Source organism: Topomyia yanbarensis, chromosome 3 (genome assembly GCF_030247195.1).
Source record: "Topomyia yanbarensis strain Yona2022 chromosome 3, ASM3024719v1, whole genome shotgun sequence".
NCBI lineage: Eukaryota > Metazoa > Arthropoda > Insecta > Diptera > Culicidae > Topomyia > Topomyia yanbarensis.
Window position 1 is genome coordinate 102,728,588 of NC_080672.1, and position 20,353 is coordinate 102,748,940.

A 20,353-nucleotide genomic window follows, 5' to 3' on the forward strand; every position below is an offset into this window, starting at 1 on the left:
TACCCAAAATTTTGCTGAAGACATTAAGTCTCGAGCTAGATTTGTTTGAAGAGTAAATTCTCCATAAATACTTCTTAGAGAATATAACGCCAAACTTATTTTATCAAATGATGTTCTGTTTAAGGTGTGTAAAATTCATCGAAGATACTAAACCGGCGAAATTGGCAAGACGGAAAACGCCATTTTTCATAAATTCGCCTATTTTTGGAAGGTGGTTTTCTCGTTATTAATTCTATAACGTTTTCGTCTCAACTCGACGCATTTCCAAAATAAACATTTTCAGCAAATGTTGGAAGTTATGCAATTTTTTGGTGAGCAGTTCTAAGTTTCATAGACATTAAAGCAATTCTAGTTTCGCATCCTTTTAAAAAAAGACTCTAATCCATATTACAGTATATCCCTTCAAAACACAATATGATAGGAAATTATGATTATGATTGATTTCAGAACTCTGGAATGAGTTTCTATTGGAATGTTTTTAGGCAAGTATTTGATATTGATGTTATTAGACAATTGTGAGATCAAGACTAATAGATCAGTTACAGATCAGGATCGCATTCCCACAATGTTTCAAAGGTCCTCATGATGTTTCAAACAATAGGTTATCAATGTACTGATCAGATAATTATCATTGTAATATTGAATTAAATCCGTCTGCATCAATAAATTTTTAACTTCAATCCAATTATTTTTTTTTTGGTGAGGGGTGTTTCGAAATAATATTTGGCTCATTTAAATGGATTATTACCATATTGACCAACAAATAGGCGACAAAGGGTAATCTACAAACAACAAGCCATAACTTTTTAAGTATTCGAAATATGTATTTGATGTCTTCAGTAAAGTTATTCACAAAAGTAAGTGCTAAAAAATTTGCCGAAGACATTATTTCAATACAATTAATTAGTAAAATCACAATACTAAAAGAAAGGGCATATTGTATGCTTTAACTTCCTCGAAGATACTATTGACCTAAAATTATCCGTAAATTAAATGTTTTAGATGTTACTTCTGGCTATAGGAAATGATAAAAATCTTTCGTCCACATTTTATGTTAAATATCTCATTTGATAATAGTAAGATTTCAACAATCTATAGTTCGCTCGAAAGGTATTTGTATAAGCTTTCTAAAAATATATAAATTGTTCAGTTACGTCTTCAATTTCAGCAAATTTCAAAAAACGCGATTTTTGCACCTTCATACATTCATGTCTTGGAAACTGAACATCAGAATCAAACATTATTTAATAGCGTTATGTCTGGATGATAGGCTTTTCATTTAAAATTGGTTTGAATAAGATCGGTTCAGCCATTGCTGAGAAACACGAATGAGCGTTTGTCCGTTACATACACACACATAGACATTGTCCCAAATCGTCGAGCTGAGTCCATTGGTATACACTGAGGTAGTTCATAAGAATCGGCCCTCCGAGCCTCGAAAATAATCTTGAAAGTTTGAGCGAATTCTATAGGGTAAACTGGTCTAATACGCCCCCCTTAAGGAAAAATAGCTATATTTCACCATTCGACGCTATGATCTTCTCACTAACGACTCTAATTTATTGTTATATTAGTTAGAAATTAGTACCCGTTTCAATTTTTTGTTAAAAACATCCTAATACAAGTACTATTAAACATTTTTCAAAGATGCCTAAATTCTAGTTTTTTCTTTCACCCAGTGCAAAATGCCCCCGGAGAAAGTGTAATATGCCCCACAACAAGAGGACGGTATGCCCCACAGCAATCGGTGAGTATGCCCCACAACAATGGGTGGGGCGTTTTGGCCGGTGATGAGCTGTTGTGAATACATGAATAATTCTACACACACACATAGTTTTAAGCCAATCTAAAAACTAAGATAGTAACTATAACATTCTAGTAAGCTACTTGAAATAGTTCTATCGAATCCGACTGTTTCTACCTGGCTGTAATGCTATTGGAAAAAGTGGAAGCTTACATAAAAGTAGCTCTTTTGAAACTTTTGTGTATATTGTTGTTTTGCAATATATTAAAAATAACTAACTTAATACGTTGATTTCATGAAACGATACTGTTATCAGTCATTTTTACTTTTTAGATAATTCAGGAATCCTGGGAATCGAAGAGGGGCATTTAACCCCGGTGGGGCGTATTATACTCTTTTACCCTACATTTCTTTTCTATGAAATGTAAAAAGCGCAGCACTTCTGTTGGAACTAATGAATGTTGAAATAAGTTGAGGCTGAACACTCAATATATTGAATTAGAAATAGATTGTAAACTGAACAATATACAATCAAATACAAAATAAAACTAAAAAATGTGTGAACTTGGGATTCGCAATGGAACCCAAAACGGAATATCTAAGAGCATGGTTTACCAGATCGTTGCTTGCACTGTTCAAATAGCAACCGTAATACGGTTGTCTCATGCTGTTCAAATTTATGATTCATGAAATTTTCTTAAGAACCGTCGCATCATGATCGCACTTGTACATTTTAGCTTGCTACCCACCACAAGTATATCAAGCTCGTATTTGCAATTTTCCTAAATGGAAAACTTGTTATTGTCGCGAAGGAATGTTTTAATGGCTCACTGATTTGATTTTATGTTATCATTTTATCTGAAATATTTGTAATGGTTTCGCTAATGAAAATGGTAAGTTTACGTCAGTTTTTTTTTCATTCCTTCATTCTTTTATCACGATCGACAGTTTTCGGCACGGGTTTGGGGGATGAGGCGGAATACCTATGTATTTCGCCATTTCATCAGTCAGAGTCAAATGTTCTGTTTCACCATATTCGGACTGCACTGAGCAAACATGCTTGGAATTGCAGCGAGCGGTTACTGGAATGCTATGTCTGCAAGCGATATGATGAACAACCAGGACGTGCGAACCTTGCACAAATTATGATCGAATGGCAATGATCAACTGGCAGGGGGTGGAATTTTAATGATGGGTTTCCTTCATCTCTGATTGGTTTTAATGCTGCTATCAGTTAGTACTTTGTTCCGCGAACAAATTTAAGTGTGTTTTTTTTCGAATAAAAAACATCAGTGAATTCGTATCAAACGAAAACATCAAACTGTGAGACGGAAAACTTCAAATCGGTAATTTAAAAAATATTTATCTATGGTAATAAAACAATTTTGAAACTAAAATGTATAGTGTTATTTATGGCCAATAGTGTCTTTCAAAAATCCTCATAGTCAATTTATTTTGATGCAAGCACGGATTTCTAGCTGAACACAACATTTTTTATTGCAATGCATTAAGTTTAATATATTGTAAATATAAATAACTTCTGCTGCCTTCTTGGAACGAAATCATACTTCTTCCATTCATCTAGACCGCTAATTTTTCCAACCAAAAACTTTCCGTGTTCAAGAACATTCAAAATTACCGCTTACAAACCTTGAATTCTGTCCTTGCAATAAATATTCGAGATTTCATTTCCCATAAAACGCATCATTTCTCATTACACACATCGAACCCAGCAATCTCAACTTTCATCTCACCTGACTCCACACCCCTTCACCCACGCATCAGCATCAATCATCAATAATTCAGAGCATGTACCCTGTCACTGGACTGGACCATCAGACTGGAGCGAGATGGTCGTAATGTTTCCCCCCCCCCCCAGGCCTTCAGTGTCATCGTCGTCGCCATCATCGATCGATAGATGGTTCTTAAAAAAAACCTGCCGAACGAGGAAACCTGGAAGCAAAGTGTCTTGTACTTGATGTTTTGTCGCAACATCCAGGCTATTGCGTCCCCAGTTCGTCTCCGCGGTGTGTTATGCAGTAGACATTAAAGACCAACGATCTCTAAATGGTATCACGCCAAGCAGTCCGAGATGTAGTTAGAGCATTGGAAGCTGGAGTAAAGCAGTGAAATATTTTTCTTATTTATATGTTTACTTGCACTGTTTCTATACGTGTTTTTTTTTGCAGTCGACAGTCGTAACCAGAGCCACTTTGATTTGTAACAAGTCCAGAATTTCAAGAAAGTGCGATTTTTGATACACGGTAGAATAACGTTTGCTCAAACTCGTCCATATCCATCCTGAAATGTACTCGGAGAGACAGTTTGGCTGCTCAAGTAGTCAGGGTTGAAGTCTCGATCAGAAGAAAATAAGATTATAACTGAATGCAATTTTCGTAACATATTGTGTTATAAATTAGGTTTCGTTAGTAGTTAAAAGTAGTTAAATTACAGCAAAAATATATAGTTTTGAAATTGTTTTGTTATAATCGGGGCACTATACCGATCATGTCGAAACTCTACTGTCTACTACAATATTGCCGTGAAGGCCTGTTTCCTGGTGGAATATATTGTAAAAAGCCTCTATCACAAAACATCGTTCAACAACTGCACAACCTGCAGTGCTCGGCTTCTCCGCATCGGGGGAATTGACAAAAATTACCCGTTCTCGCACTGTGCATCGATTTAAATAGTTTTAATTCCCTGAGTACATCCCACACCGCCGCTGACTGTCCATACGACACAAAAAGCCAGCCCCATCAGGTGAACTTACATGTGCGAATGCAGTAACAATACTCGCACGTAACCTTGCAGAACGACTCCGATGGGCACACCCGCGCCCGATGCTGGTGCTGATAATGATGCGATGATGATCCGTGAGTTTGTAATGTACACTCCGCGCGCAATGTTGCTGATATTTTTTTTTTCGCGAATTCCTGCTCCGTCGATCGTCGACTGTCAAGTCAGTGCGAGGTACAAAAATTCTTGTCCATCAACAAATCAACAAACAACCTCAAGGCACACAAAGGCGCGATCGATGCCTGGTGGATGACCAAGCGAAGGCGCGATGTAGTTTGCTTCGAGCTCGGCGGCCAAAGATCCCAAAGTTTTACGTTTCGTAGGGGAACTGGGGGGAAGCCCGACACCCTGGGTAAGCCCGACACCCCACGACTTTTCCCAGATATCAAATTTTAAATCATACAATAATGACAGGATATTATTAGTACCATTATTTTCGGCATTTCGATACATATCGATGCCATATGGGTTCATAAACGTCAACAAAATAAACAAAACAAGCGAAAGCAAAGTTGATGCGCTTTTGGATGTTATTTTTAGTTGATACATTTTAAGGTTTTAATAACACAAAAGCTTTGAAAATGAACAGTTTTTTTGTCACACATTCTATTCTACTCTTCATATCGTTATTTGTATGTATTGAAGATAAGTTTGAGTATTTCAATACTGTTAATTGAACATTTAACAAAAATGGGCGCTGTTGGGGTAAGACCGACAGTTTTTGGGTGGGGTAAGACCGACACGGTGTTTAGATAATTGGGTTCGTTTTTGATTCGATACAAACGACTGGGTATATTTGTTGTGTTCAATTATACTATAATTACGTCATGTTAATAATTGAAATACACGGAAACTATGTTTTTTGCATTTATTTATCAGTATTGTCTCAAGCCGACCAAAAAAATTAAAAATTAATTGAACGCGATTCATAATAATATTACAAAAAGAAACGCAAAGTTTAATCTAATATGAGATTTTGAAATGATATTGATGAAAAAATTTCATTGACCGTCGGATTGTTGATCAACAATGTTCCGAAAAATCACAACACGAACCGGATAGCTTACTACGAAGCGTGCGTCACTTCTAAGTGAATGAGTCCAAGTAACAGCGTATATAATCTGCTTTCAGAATAGCTCTTCCTCGTTAGAATGACTATACAAGTGGCAATAAAGCTCGAAAGAATTACTTGAGAAAACCTGTACCATAATATAAAACTTGCGTTAAACATTATTTATTCATAACACCACGCATTCGAATGCTCTTCCTCTTGCTACGCGATGAAACTACAGAAAGTATGCGTTTGCATCACACATACTCATATACACATAATTGCACGTTATCACACATACACAATACATTTTTAATGGAAAAAATTGGACAAAAAGAAAGTTCAAAAGGGGGTCGCTCTTGCCCCTTTGGGGTGTCGGTCTTACCCGCAGCGTTTTTAAAATGACGTTTTTCTCCATTTTTTGGCAACCAATAATTTTTAATGAATTCAATTTTTTGAAACGCTGAAAAAATTACATTTTGTTAATAACCACCTAAACAAGGATTATGCACAGAATATACAATTTTAGGAACTTTGTGGAATTTTAGAAAAATTATTGCGCTTAAGGTGTCGGACTTGCCCCGCGTTCCCCTACCGTGTTCTTGTCCACTCGTTCGAATGGTGCATGCTGGTGTGATGGATTGGGTCCGATTTAAAATGCAGAAATGTGGCTCAAATTACGGTGACACTTTTGCAGGCAGCAGATTTGTGGTGTACGTTATTTCGTCGAGTTTTTGCACTCTCGCCAATCCATTGCTATGGGGAGGCATAGAATGAACGATATCGTTCCAAGTTGTTGCTGCTGCCGATGCGGCGGCCATGCTGAGAAGCTTATGCTTTGAATTGTTTTTGTTTTTCTCGTGTTGACGAATGACAGCCCTAGTCCGATGGGTATAATTAAAGCTAGTTTCATACAAAGTTGGCAAAACATTCACTCCACGTAATTACTTGCTCAGAGCACGCGAGGACACGCCTGTTTATTGATCGAATGAAGTTGTAACGGACAACTTGTGGCCATGGAGACCATTTGGAATAAATTAATGCAGGACAGGTCTGCTGTGATATTCGTGGTATACTTTCATGAAGAACGACTGTCAGAGCACTTCATGTTACTATAGCTCCGATGTTTTCATTGTTGCTATCATGTACATTGGGCAAGAGATTCACTATACATTGGCTTAAAAGTCGCAACGGCTATTATAAAAGCGCATTTAATTCACCAAGGAGTGTGATACAACCCTTATAACACTAATTACTGTAAGTTCCAAGACATACTATGTAGCTATTGCTAAAGAGATTAACTTTTAAGCTGGATTAAAACGTTCGGTAAGCTATCTTTATTCATCTGGTTAGTAATACACAAGTACACATATGTTAATACGTAATGCTCTGATGATTTTTAGGACAAGTTTTAAGCTACCGTTTACTTTCAAAAGTATATTGTCAAGGTGATTGTGTACTTTGATGAAATATAGCTAAAACTGGTAACATTGGAGCTGAAAATATTTAAAACTCGAAAGTATCTATTGAAACTGGGCCGCATTATGTAACAATTTCGAATCGACTTTTTCATACAACCTTGTATACAATAAACTTGTTTCGAGACGCACAATGTGACCTGTTCATTATTTAAAGAAAAGCTAGAAAATATCAGTTTTAAATCTTGAAGCTTGTTTGCATCCTCTGAAAAGAACTATATGAAAAATTCACAAAAGCTTAGTATGTGCGGTCCCCTCAGAGGTAAGCTAAAATAGAACTGAAAATTTATTTGATTAACTCTCCAGAAGTAGCACATATGGCCTACTGAACGAGCAGCCGCTGATGCTCTCAGACGATTTCGCCAGCTTTTCAGGGCAGCGTGCATTCAGTGCACTAGCGCAACTGTCGGAAGGTTAACTAGTGGATTGACTATTCAGATGAACTCAATGAAGGATTTTCCAACAGGTTCCTTGTATAGATTACACTGGGAGGAGGAATTTTTTATGAAATTTGTGTTTCGACTTCGTCTCATCAGACAATAATTTAGTGACAGAACTAAGCTAGCACCGGATTGACGCCAGCACCAAAGATGGAGACACGGTTTGTGTTCCTGAGCAAATAAAAGCGTGATGTCACGCGAGAAAAGATGTTCTGTTTAAGCCGATGGGAATCACCCAACGTTCTCCTTAGAGGAGAAAAATTGGCTTCAAACCAAGAATCGATTTCAATGGTTCTCATCAGCTTATATAGTACATCTTTTCTTGTGGGACATCACGCCTGATTAGATGTTGACTCAAGAGCACAAATTGTGTCTCCGTCTTTGGAGCTAGCGTCAATCCAGCGCAAGTTTAGTCATTTCATTAAGTTAGTGTCGTATTGTGATGAGACGAAGTCGAAACGTAAATTCAATAGCTAATTTAGTTATAGGTTTTGTGTTTGTCGCGCTAAAATATTTATATCCAATTTTCTTCCTAGTGGAGAAAAGTTAATATTGACCCAAACTTCTCTCCTTTGCTTTGGGGGGAAATGGCATACTGGTAGAATATGTGACTAAATCTAAAGAAGATACAATTCTGAAATCTAAACAAATCACGAGGACATGAAACACAAAAAAAATTGTGTTTAAAACGTTAAACGTTAGATTTTTGATAGTTCATGATGGAGAAACGCGAATAGCTTACAAAAAGGACATAGTTTTACGAGTTTAGACTATCTCGAAAACTTTCACAATTTTGAACGATTTTAGTTAAACGCAATTTTATTAGAAATAACCTTTGGAATCATATTTTATAAACTGGAACTTCCAATTACAAACCAGAATGGGGGGGTTCGTTAAAAAGGTGTTCGTAATTTGGGTTTTAGTTCGTAAAGCAAGTTCGTTTCACATTATTCTTAAAGTTAGTTGTTAGTTGAATAATATTCTCGATAACACCAACAATATGGGTATTTTTTAACAAGTAGACGATGAAAATGAATATTTTGTGCAAGAATGGCGACTTCCGGGTCGGTAATATTCTCGGTAGCCCTAACAATATGGGTATTTTGGAACGTGCTTGAAAAGTAGTTTATGAAAATGGATATTTTTAAAAAACTCAATATGGCAACTTCCGGTTGAACAATATTCTTGATAACCTCAACAATACGAATATTTTTGGAATGGGCTTGACCAGTGGATGATGAAAATAGTTGTTTTGCTTCATTTTGAAATTTGGAAATTTTAATTCAATATGGCGACTTCCAGTTGAGCGAAATTTTGTATAACCGTAACCATAAATGTATTTTTAAATGGGTCAAGATAGCAACTTCTAGTTCACGGTGTCTCTGGTAGAACAATATTTAGACAAAAAACAGTATCGCTGAAATATTCACTTACTAAATGCTTAGATACTTCTCTTTCATCTGAGAATAAATCTGAAATGCTCTATCGGGGGGTCTAGATCAATATTTTTTTTAAACATTTTGATGATTATGAAGATTGCGTTGATTTTTGAAGATTGCGTTTCAACGAAAAGCTCTAAGAAGATATATCACTTTTAGGGTGATGAATTTTTAGACATACAATATCAGACGGAGGAGCTTGTTACGTTAATGAAATTTGTATAATATTTTTACTCGAGGTATTTTTTTATCTCTGGTAGAACAATATTACCACAAACAAATCAATATCACTGATGTACTCACTATCTGTAAACTGGATTCTATTTTAAACGAGATAAGTTTTGAACTGTTTTTCCTAAGGGCCTACAACTTTTTTAATATGAAAAAATAAATATCTATGTTTATACACATATGGACACTTCATTACTCGTTTGTACGTCGATATATGAAACTAACTTTTTTTTTGAAAATGAATTCTTAGTTAATGATTTGTTTGTGTTCTTTGAATTCAATTAGTTATGTATTGTTTAAATTTAAAGCATTTTTTCACAAACGTGCATCCCTTTGATCGAGAAGTCATTTTATGTGTATCGATTAAATGATTACAGTGTTTGTTAGTAAATGTATTTTAAGTCTAATATCTGCTTCCTACTTCAATGGTAAGTGAGATAAAACTGTCTTTAGGGATTCAACTTCCGAAATTTTGAATATTTTGTTTTTGGATTTGCGATCAGTACACTAAAATATTATTATATTTTACCTTAAAAATGCTACTATATAGAAAACGTTGCAATTTTTCGCATCTATTAAGTTGTGAAAATATTTAAACATATGAGTTTTTTGAGCAACATAGGGTTAAAAAACTGTTATAAAAACTTTTTAGAATTTCGTCAAATCCGCAAAACAATACCCTTTTGTTTATATTTTATGATAATAGTATATTTATAATAAATATAATAATAGAACATTTCACCTTTTTACATTTCTTAGAAAAAAAATGTATATAATTCGCTCAAACTTTCAAGATTTTTTCCGAGGCCCGGAGGGCCGAGTCTTATATACCATTCGACTCAGCTCGACGATTTGGGACAATGTCTGTGTGTGTATGTAACGGACAAACTCTCATTCGTGTTTCTCAGCCGTAGCTGAACCGATCTTATCCAAACCAATTTTAACTGAAAGGCCTATCACCCAGACAGAACGCTATTAAATGGTTTTTGATTCTGATGTTCAGTTTCCAGGATATGAATGTTTGAAGGTGCAAAAATCGCGCTTTTTGCAGTTTTTTGAAATTTGCTGCCGAAATTGACGACATAACTAAACAATTTATAGATTTTTAGAAAGCTTATACAAATACCTTTCGAACGAACTATAGATTGTTGAAATCGGACTATTATCGAAAGAGATATTTAATATCAAAAGCGGACGAAAGATTTTTATCATTTCCCATAGCCTGAAATAAGACCAAAAATATTCAATGTATTATTAGCGCCAAAACGGATAATTTTAGGTCAATAGTATCTTCGGAGAATTTAAAGCATACAATATGCCCTTTCTTTTGGTATTGTGATTTTACTGATTAATCCCCCTAAGAATGAGATATTTTTATAAATTTTTTGGAAGTGATTGTATTGAAAAAATGCCTTCAGCAAATTTGTAGCTTTTAGTTTTACGAATAACTTTACTGAAGACATCAAATACATATTTCGAATATTTTAAAAGTTATGGCTTGTTGTTTGTGGATTACTCTTTATCGTCTATTTATTGTTCAATATAGTAATAATCCATTTAAAGAGCCAAATATTATTTCAATAAAATGAATTTTGTATTTCATTTTTCTATCTACAACAGTTAGAATAACCACCGAACAATTCCAAGTTGTCTAGATGGAACTTGATCACTTATCGGTGCAAAAATTTTGAAAATGAAAAGCGAAATAAGTAACTCCAAGCAGTGGTGTAGCCAAGAGGATCCTTTGGGGTCTAACCACACCCCCCCCCTCACCAAAAAAAAATTGGATTGAAGTTAAAAAATTATTGATGCTGACTGATTTAAATCAATATTACAATGATAATTATCGAATCAGTACATTGATAACCTATTGTTTGAAACATCATGAGCACCTTTGAAAAACTGTGGGAATATCAAATACTTGCCTAAAACATTCCAATAGAAACTCATTCCAGAGTTCTGAAATCAATCATAATCATAATCATAATTTCCTATCATATTGAGTTCAGTTTTGAAGCGGTGTACTGTAATATGGATTAGGCTCTTTTTGTATTAGGGAGCGAAACTGGAATTGCTTTGATATCTATGAAACTTAGAACTGCTCACCGAAAAATTTGCTGAAAATGTTTTTGTTTTGGGAATGCGTCGAGTTGAGACAAAAACGTTATAGAATTAGTAACGAGAAAAACACCTTCCAAAAGTGGGGGAATTTATGAAAAGTGGCGTTTTCCGTTCCGCCAATTTCGCAGGTTTAATACCTTCGATGAATTTTACCAACGTTAAACAGCACATCATTTGATAAAATAATTTTGGCGATATATCCTCCAAGAAGTATTTATGGCGAATTTACCCTTCAAACAAATTTAGTTCCAGACTTAATGTCTTCAGCAAAATTTTGGGGAGTACTATTACCACTTTGTTGAAGACATGAAGGCTCCATGTGTTCAAGGTATTAACATATTTTAGGCTATTTCTACTTAATTTTAAATTAAATTATTATGATTTTACTGTTCATGATAAATCTCTTCTATTGTTTATAAACGATAAAATTTACATTTCATCCAAAGCTTGAGTTTGTAAAGCTCACAATAGAAAGATATTTTAAAAAAAATAGATTAAGGAACATTTCGTAAATATCATTTTATAACTCGATATACTCCGTATACGTAGTATTCATGTAGTTGTTTTAAATGAAACAACTTTGCTTAAGATAGGAGCTCTGTTACAATTTTTTGAAAAACTGATTCTTAATAATTTTAAAACATCAAAGATGGTGGCTTCGTAATTATGCCATTTGGATAGAAAGTTAGGTTTTCACCAAATCCCCACCAAACCGAAATTCTGACTACACCGCTGACTCCAAGTAAGTAGAAAAAAGTCGTTCTACACTCGTTCACAAGAAACTTCTTCAAATACTGCCTATCTATTATAATACATTGAAGACCCGATTTGATCAGCGTCCAATTTTATCAGCCTCATATGAAAATATGTTTGATGGTCTCTAGCAGACAAACAAGGCTGAATTTAAGGTAATCCTTTCTTGGCCATGTTTTCCTTATCTTAAAGATGCAAATATGCAAAAATAAAAAAAATCATTTTTTTTTGGATTTTTGCGCTAGAAGACTATATTAAATAATCAGAAATAATTATTAAACTACATCAAGGGAAGGGAAGATTATTTTAACAGCTTCAGTTTATTATGAAGAGAAAAAATATGTCGCGATTTAGTCAATGTCCCCATTTTGTCAGCCTAAAATACACCACGGAGATGATAAGAACGGGTCATTACTGTATTTATTATTCACAGTAATAGGTACATCCCATTTTCTGAGGATGTTTTCTTTCAATTGCATCGAACTACACCAATTTTTAGGTAGTTTTCAAGTGGTTATTTTATCGACTTCTTCCAAAATTCGGCGAACCTATTCCCATTTGTGGGATAGTTTATATTAAAAAGGTATCCCAAATTAATTGGTATACTTAAGAGTTTATATGTTGCAGCTTGAGAAAATTAACAAATTTTTAGCTTTTCCTACACAATATTACAAAAGCTTCGTAAACAACTGTTCCTAATAAGATTATGTACATTATATAGGATTTAAAAATTTTTAATAGAAGTGGCGGAAGGTTATCGAAAAGTTTCGTGAAAAAGAAATTTCTTGTAATGATAATGATTTTCCCAAACGGAATTCGTAAAGAAAATGGGCTTCCTTCCAGTATGTTCCGTGCAAATGAAACATCAAGTACCCCAAGTGGCATCTGTAACCTATTTGCGCAGCATTTCTCAAGTGTGTTTAAAAAAGTCTCGGCCAACTCCACTCAGGTGGAACATAGTCTTCAGGATGTCCCTCATGATGTAATTAATTTAGGCATTATTCAATTTACTGACGAAGATATTCTAACTGCTATGAGAAAGCTAAAGTCTTCAACATCGGCAGGACCAGATGGTATTCCTTCCATTATACTGATAAGATGCGCAAGCGCATTGTGTACGCCTTTAAGACTAATTTTCAATCAACCACTGTTGCAATCAACGTTCCCCGTCCGTTGTAAAAACTACAAGGGGCAGCCCTATAGGGTTGCACGAGCTGTAGACGTAGGACTATACTACTTAAGGTTAGACAGAGAATGCGCAAAATTTGCAAGCGAAAAAAGCAAAAGTTTTTTCCACACCGTACGTCAGATCTTCATAAAAATCAATCAGCTTATGTAGAATGTTGTTACAGTACTGCTGATTGATTTTTATGAAAATCTGACATACGGTGTGGAAAAAAACTGCTTTTTTCGTTTGCGAATTTTACCCTTTCTCTGTCCAACCTTAATGTAAAATATTTATTTTCTTATTACATTGTTAGTAATAATAAAACAAACATATTTCTTACTTATGGTTTAATAACAACCAATCGACATCGAATATTACATATTGAACCAAACCTTCTTGGTTATCAGCTCATTTCATTTGTAGTAGGTGATCGAATCCGATTAAACTTATTTAAGAAGATCTCAGATATAATCACATTTCACGTATAGACCAAGCATTCTAGTTATATTTTGCCATTATTGTAACTTTCCTAAAGTACGCATACAAATATAGAGAAGGTCTTAATCATATATCGAAACTATAAATATACAAGAATCGAAAACAATTTTGTATATGGACAAGATGCGTTTTTGCAACGGTTTTTCAAGTGGCAGTGTATTCATTCATAAATAGGCTTTGTAGTATGTACCTATTATACTACTATAGGCTGAGTGGAAATGAATCACGTGATGGGGAAATGAATCTATGAATTGATCGAACGTAAATAATAAACTTTCGTTGGGCAATTTATTAGATCTACCTACCTACGCATTCGCCTCAAACATTAGCACAAAGCAAAATGAATCAACGCTGATGATGATGGATAGAGCGAAAGAGACAACTAATACCACGATACTATGTTAACCGTGTTTGCAAATGGAGCTCGCATGTACAAACTATTTTGTGTACGAATAATTATACATAAAAGTGTGCTGGAAACGAGCACAACACAAAAGATGGCATACGGACAAGCTCATTCGCATTCACTGGGTAGCGTACCTCCACAGGCAGTGTAACGGACTTCTAAATCAGCTACACTGGCTGTGGAAACACACAGCGCAGTGATCTTCTTCGCCTGCTGTTCAACAGGCAACTGAGCTGCTCTGGCGAAATTCGTCCGTTTAAATAGTCGATGATGACGTCATTCATAGAAGCGTAGCGCGCTAGGTACACAAATCTGTTGTGCTGGACTAGGGAAGCGCTATCTTCTGTGTGTAAATGCGCGATATTTTGACTAGTTTGTTCATTATTTAAATTTTTAATGCCATGATATCAAAAATCTTTGGGTCTATCTATTGGAATCTATTCTTAGAAGTATTTCGGGGCGATAAGCGCAAAAAATTTGAAAATTTATCGTGAGATGGCTGAATTGTATGCGTTTAAAATTGGACCACTTTTCGTTACATACCATTTTTGTAGAATTTGCAACGTGCACCCCTATATCGAAAACAAAGACGTAGTCCTACGTCAAAAATCAGTTATGTTTCCCGTTTTTAAAAAAGGTGATAAGCAAAATGTCACGAACTATCGTGACATAACTTCACTCTGCGCTGGCTCAAAGTTATTTGAAATATTAGTAGGAAATGTGCTGTTTCGTGAGACCAGAACATATATATCGAAGGACCAACATGGCTTTTTTCAGTAGATCGACAACTACTAATCTAGCCCAATTCACTTCGCTCTGTATTAAAAATATTGAAGTTGGATCTCAGGGCGATACTGTATACACTCAAGGCTGCATTCGATCGTGTAGATCACTCTCTTCTACTGGTAAAGATGAAGCGGCTGGGTGCTTCGGAAAATTTTATAGGGTGGCTTAAATCATATCTCGTAAATCGTTCTCTGTGTGTAAAATTAGGAAATAACGAGTCATACAGTTTCATGAACTTGTTGGGAGTGCCTCAAGGGAGCAATCTATGACCGTTGCTTTTCTCGTTTTTTGTTATACCTCCTGGGTGTAGACTTATATATGCCGATGATCTCAAACTATTTCTTATTGTGCGGTTAATAGAAGATTGCAAGGAACTACAGCAACACTTTAGATGCTTTCTGTAGTTGGCGTAATCGCAACTTGCTGGCTCTCAGCGTGTCCAAGTGCTCCATAATATCTTTTACACGTAAAAAAAATCCAATATTGTGGAACTACACCATCTCCGGGGAATCGCAAGAGAGAATGACAGTTATCAGAGACCTCGGTGTACTTCTGGACTCACAACTGACATTCAGAAATCATTACTCTCATGTTACAGCACAGGAAAATAGAAATCTCGGTTTCAGAATAAGAATCGCCAAAGAGTTCACTGATCCATATTGTTTGCGGGCACTCTATTTTTCACTTGTGTGATTTGTCTTGGAAACTTCAGCACCCATTTGGTGTCCTTACAGAAGCATTTGGATCAACCGAATCAACCAGTGCAGGCAAGATTCCTCCGTTTTGCTCTTAGAACTCTGCCGTGGCGTAACCCAACAGAGCTACCACCGTACATCGATCGCTGTCGTCTACTCGATATGGAAACCCTAGCCGGAAGGCGGAACACATTTAGAGCTGTATTTGTTGGGAAGATATTAACTGGCCAAATACATGCTCCAGATATTCTCTCACAAATAAATGTCAATGTGTCCCCGAGAAGTCTCAGATCTCATAACTTTTTAAGACTCGAGTTTCAACGCACCGAGTACGGTCAAAACGAACCCATTAGGGCGATGTGTAATGTTTTTAATAGTGTTTATAACCATTTCGACTTTTCTATATCTTGTGATGTTTTCAAAAATAGACTAAGAAGGTTGACTTAGATTTTAAGATTCATTTTTTGTAATATTTGTTTTTTTTTTTATTTATGTAATGCTGTGTACTATGTTATTATATTTTATTGTAGTGTGAATCCATTGTAATCAGGTGTGAATATATGAAAAGATAATGGGTTTTACGCCCATTTGATTGAAAAATGTTAAACTTTTTAAACTTCATAAGTTCAAAAAATCACAACTTGAAGAAAAATATCATAATAAGTAAAAGAAAAAGTGTGTTGATTATTTTTCGCCAAAAGTGCAGCTGTAAAACACGTGTAGCAAACAGTTGCGTAGATGGAAATAGTGAAACACTAATTTTCAACGTTTATCAATTTGAAAGTTTACACAGATTTTTAAATAAATTTTGTGCTGGCCCAAATGTCTGGTATCTGTGGTATTACTTAGTGATAGTAAAGTGAACTAAAATAGCCCTTATTTGTTGGATTATTTGCTTACCAGTGATCCTCCAAAATAGCAATCATATAATGTAAGGCAATCTACCCAATCCCTTATGAAAGTCAAACAGGTACATATTTACTACGACAATTGGTCGTTGTTAAGTCAGACCGGACTAAGTTGCAAAACTTAAAAATTAGATAATATTAGCACTGAATAAGAAATGTCTTCTGCTACATTTGACTTTGGCCAGATTCGAAATATTTTATAATAAGCATGAATTATGACAAAAATGGATACTGCGATCCAAACTTTAAACTCGTTTTTCTCGAAATGAATGCAATGACACTTAGTTCGGCCTGACTTAACACCGACCAATTAGGTTCTTAAATTATTAAAATTAATTTCTGAGTTATGCGTCGCAAGCCTTGTCGTCGAGTAGTGCTTTACTGCAACCCCACCTCCGGTCAGCATGGTTTCCGGCGTTTTGCTCATTTGGGCGTACATTATTCGTTTCTTATGGTAAATTAACTGACCACGGGTGCCATAAATCTTACCCGCCTTCGGTAGCGATGTGTGATCGACATCCACGAGCGCTCGTAAACCGCAACCCGCATCGATCGAGGGACGTTTTTGCCCACTTTATCATTAGGTACGTACATTTCCTTACTCTTGGTTCATATGATTGGGCGGAACATAAAGCGCATAATGTTTTCATTAGTTTTGACATCCCGCCGCTTTGTTCGGTTCGACTCTTGAACCAGCACGCGGCGAGGATGACGAGACATCACTAATGATCATTGTGAAGACGAACCGATAACAGCGAACAATTTAATGATGCTAACAGTGGCAACAAAATATTTGCACAATGTATCAATATGAAGATGATTTTGAGCGCTGAAGTACCTACTTGGTACCTCGCTTGGATGTGACGGGTAATGAATACAATCATTTGTCCAATTTGGAACTTGCTTTGATCCCGATGTGCCTGCCCTGAAAATGTGTGGCGGAATAAGAAAGCGCAAAAATAAACTCAATTTACCTTCTATATAACATGCATGAAGCTAAGAATAAAACTTAAAACCTATCAGCTCATGCTCAATGTTATATGTACACTGCTCAGGACTGGCCAGTGCGCGCCGCACACACACAGATCGAGTTAAACATTTTCCAACACGGTAGGCAGACAGGAGACATTGGCGATCCTATAGTTGAATCGATCGTTCCGCAGTTATGTTCTTGCGAGTTCCTGGGACAGACAACCCACAATCGCACAGAAAAGGAACTACGCTTGGTCGGGGCATCCCCTGCAAGCGCAATGTTGGTTTGGTTGGCATTTTGTGTGATGTGGGGGTTGTTGTTGTTGTTGCTATCGCCAGTAAAGTTGACTTGGTGGAACGTTTAGTTTGGTGTGTTTGCTGAAAATGTTATCGATGTGCGGCAGGTTGTTCCTATTCCTTCTTCTTCTTTTTCTCTCTACATATATTATATGCATGCAAGTTTTATAATCCGAGCTCTCGTTACAGAGTTGGTGATTTGCATACAATTCAGAGGAAATCTAGATCGAAATCGAAATCGATCAATTTGCATGGGCACAACTGGAAAAAAGAAAGAAAAAAAGGATTTGTGTTCCTCCGTTAATAAAGGTTCTTTCTTCGCCTTGAAAGTTGGGATTTTGCTTATTTTGCATACGGACACGAGACACGGACAGGTACACGCGGGCATCCGCAAATATGAAGCCGTACCACATTTTGACAAATGAATAAACAAATGATGCAACGCTAACCACATACATATATGCAGAACGGATGGATGATGGATGTGGTGAGCGCCGGCAGTAGCTTTGGATGCTAGGATGTCCCGCTTTTCCTCTTCCCAATTATGTCGCAAACAAACTGACTCATTCCGATTCCGAAACGGTGACTTGGGCCACGATCCTGAGAGTCTGATTGACGCTGAAATACGCAAATTTGCATGGAACAATGAAAGTCCAGGGTTATGCTTTTGACGAGTATAACCAAGCGGGGGCATGACAGCTATTAGTAGTAATATAGGTATGAGTTTTGCATATCACGCGAGGAGAAGAGGACATGCACGGTAGTTGGGGCTAACTAGGTCAATATTCATAAGGAAAAATCGGTTCGTCGAATAATCTCAAACATGAAGTCTAAATTGTAGTAGTACCTACAACATTTTAGAGGTTGTTGTTTTTTTTAAAAATGCACTTTACAGATTATCAAAAATAATGCTTTCAATCCATCTGACTCTATGATTTCTAAACGTATTATAAGACTAAGAAATTCCTTCTAAATTCATATTCTGGATCACTGTGCAATGTAGCCTAAACGACTTTGATTAGCTATTAGTGATAGAGGTCTGCAAATCCAAGTAATTTTGCATCTATTTTTAAAAGCTTTGCATTATTTTGATATCAGAGTGAAATCACATTATATGGAAATTTATAATGCGACAGCATTCTTTAACCCGTAACTTCGTATCTGAAACATCGAATTCAACCACACCTATGCCTACGGAGCGGTATACCGTTCGTTTGCAATAAATATTCCACTAATCGATACTGCCATCTCTGAGAAAGTACTTACATACATACATATATACATAGGGTGCAGCAGGGACAGGAAGGAGAGACGTCTAGGCGCTTAAAGAACTTAACGAGTTTTGCTAGGATATGGAGGGATCTGGATTGGGCTCTGCTAAACCTCTAAAATGTCATAACTCCGAAAGCAGTTCCGATGAAGCTAGTCTATGCCGCTTCTGCTAAGATCCTTAGATTCCAGTAATCTAAGGTCTTAGCAATAAAAGCACCCTAGCCCAATCGGAGTGCCAACCGGCACATCGGGATCGATGCCAGTAACATCCTGATTATGGCACACTAGTCATGGCGAACGTCAACGGACAGGACACGGATCACGAATTGAACGGCGACTTTGGGCTGACAGACGTGCTGTCCTACTCGCTGAGTAAGGAAGGATAATACCGACTTGAAATGGCAAGTGGGCGAACAGCACAGCTGACTCTGTCTCGACAAAACCTTGGCAGGTCTCCGGGTACGCTCAAAACTCGTCACCATTTAGTTGATGGTACTAGGTTCTGTTGGAGCATTCCCGATTTTACGCCGACCCGGCTCTGAACACTGCTCCCCATGAAGGATAGTGTCAACCCTAGCATGACCTCCATGCTGCTAAGATTTTAATAGTATAGATAATCATGGCATCACAAGAGGCGACTATGTACAACGAGTGGAGATAGCCGCCCGGAGTTGGGACCCAATAAAATGAAGCAAAACAAAGCAACCCACACATACGGAGCAAATGCGACGAAACCGTTCACCATAGGTGGTTTGGTGAGGTCACCACCACCAATAGTATCTGAAGTCATTCAACGAAAGCAGGAGGAGGGGAAGCAGCAGCAACAGCAACAGCAGCATCAGCAGCAACAACAGCCAGAGCAGAGCGGGATGGGCTACACCCCACAGATGCCAAAAGTAGTGGCAGCGAAGTGCTTGGTGGAGGAGCTGGAGGTGGACGCGAGAAACAATGCCCATAAGGATCTTAAGGAGATAATCTGAGAGGCGCCACTGTCTGCCGTGAAGGAGTGCGATACGGCAACGCGGAGGGCGGATGTAACTGAGCGAGCATTGGCGCCGGCTAAGGCAACTATCCTCCAAGGCCCTCCGAAACAGGGTAAGGAGAAGCAGATTGGAGTGGAGAACATGCTAGTTCCCATAACTCCAAAGAAGACAAGAACCTCGCCAGGAGACAGAAAACCAGGCGTGCAAAAGAGGAAAGGAAAACCCTCGGCTCGTCAGAAGGTCAGATTTGGGGAAAACGTGGTAAGAGTCAGGTGTACCCAAAAAGGCGAGATGCTTCTCGTGCTGAAAAAG

General features: G+C 36.8%; 1 protein-coding gene across 1 annotated transcript in view; it reads right to left on the bottom strand.

Moving 5' to 3' along the window:
- Nucleotides 1-20,353, bottom strand: part of LOC131692636 (serum response factor homolog) — a 629,792-nt gene that overhangs the window by 39,826 nt on the left and 569,613 nt on the right. The window lies entirely within an intron of this gene.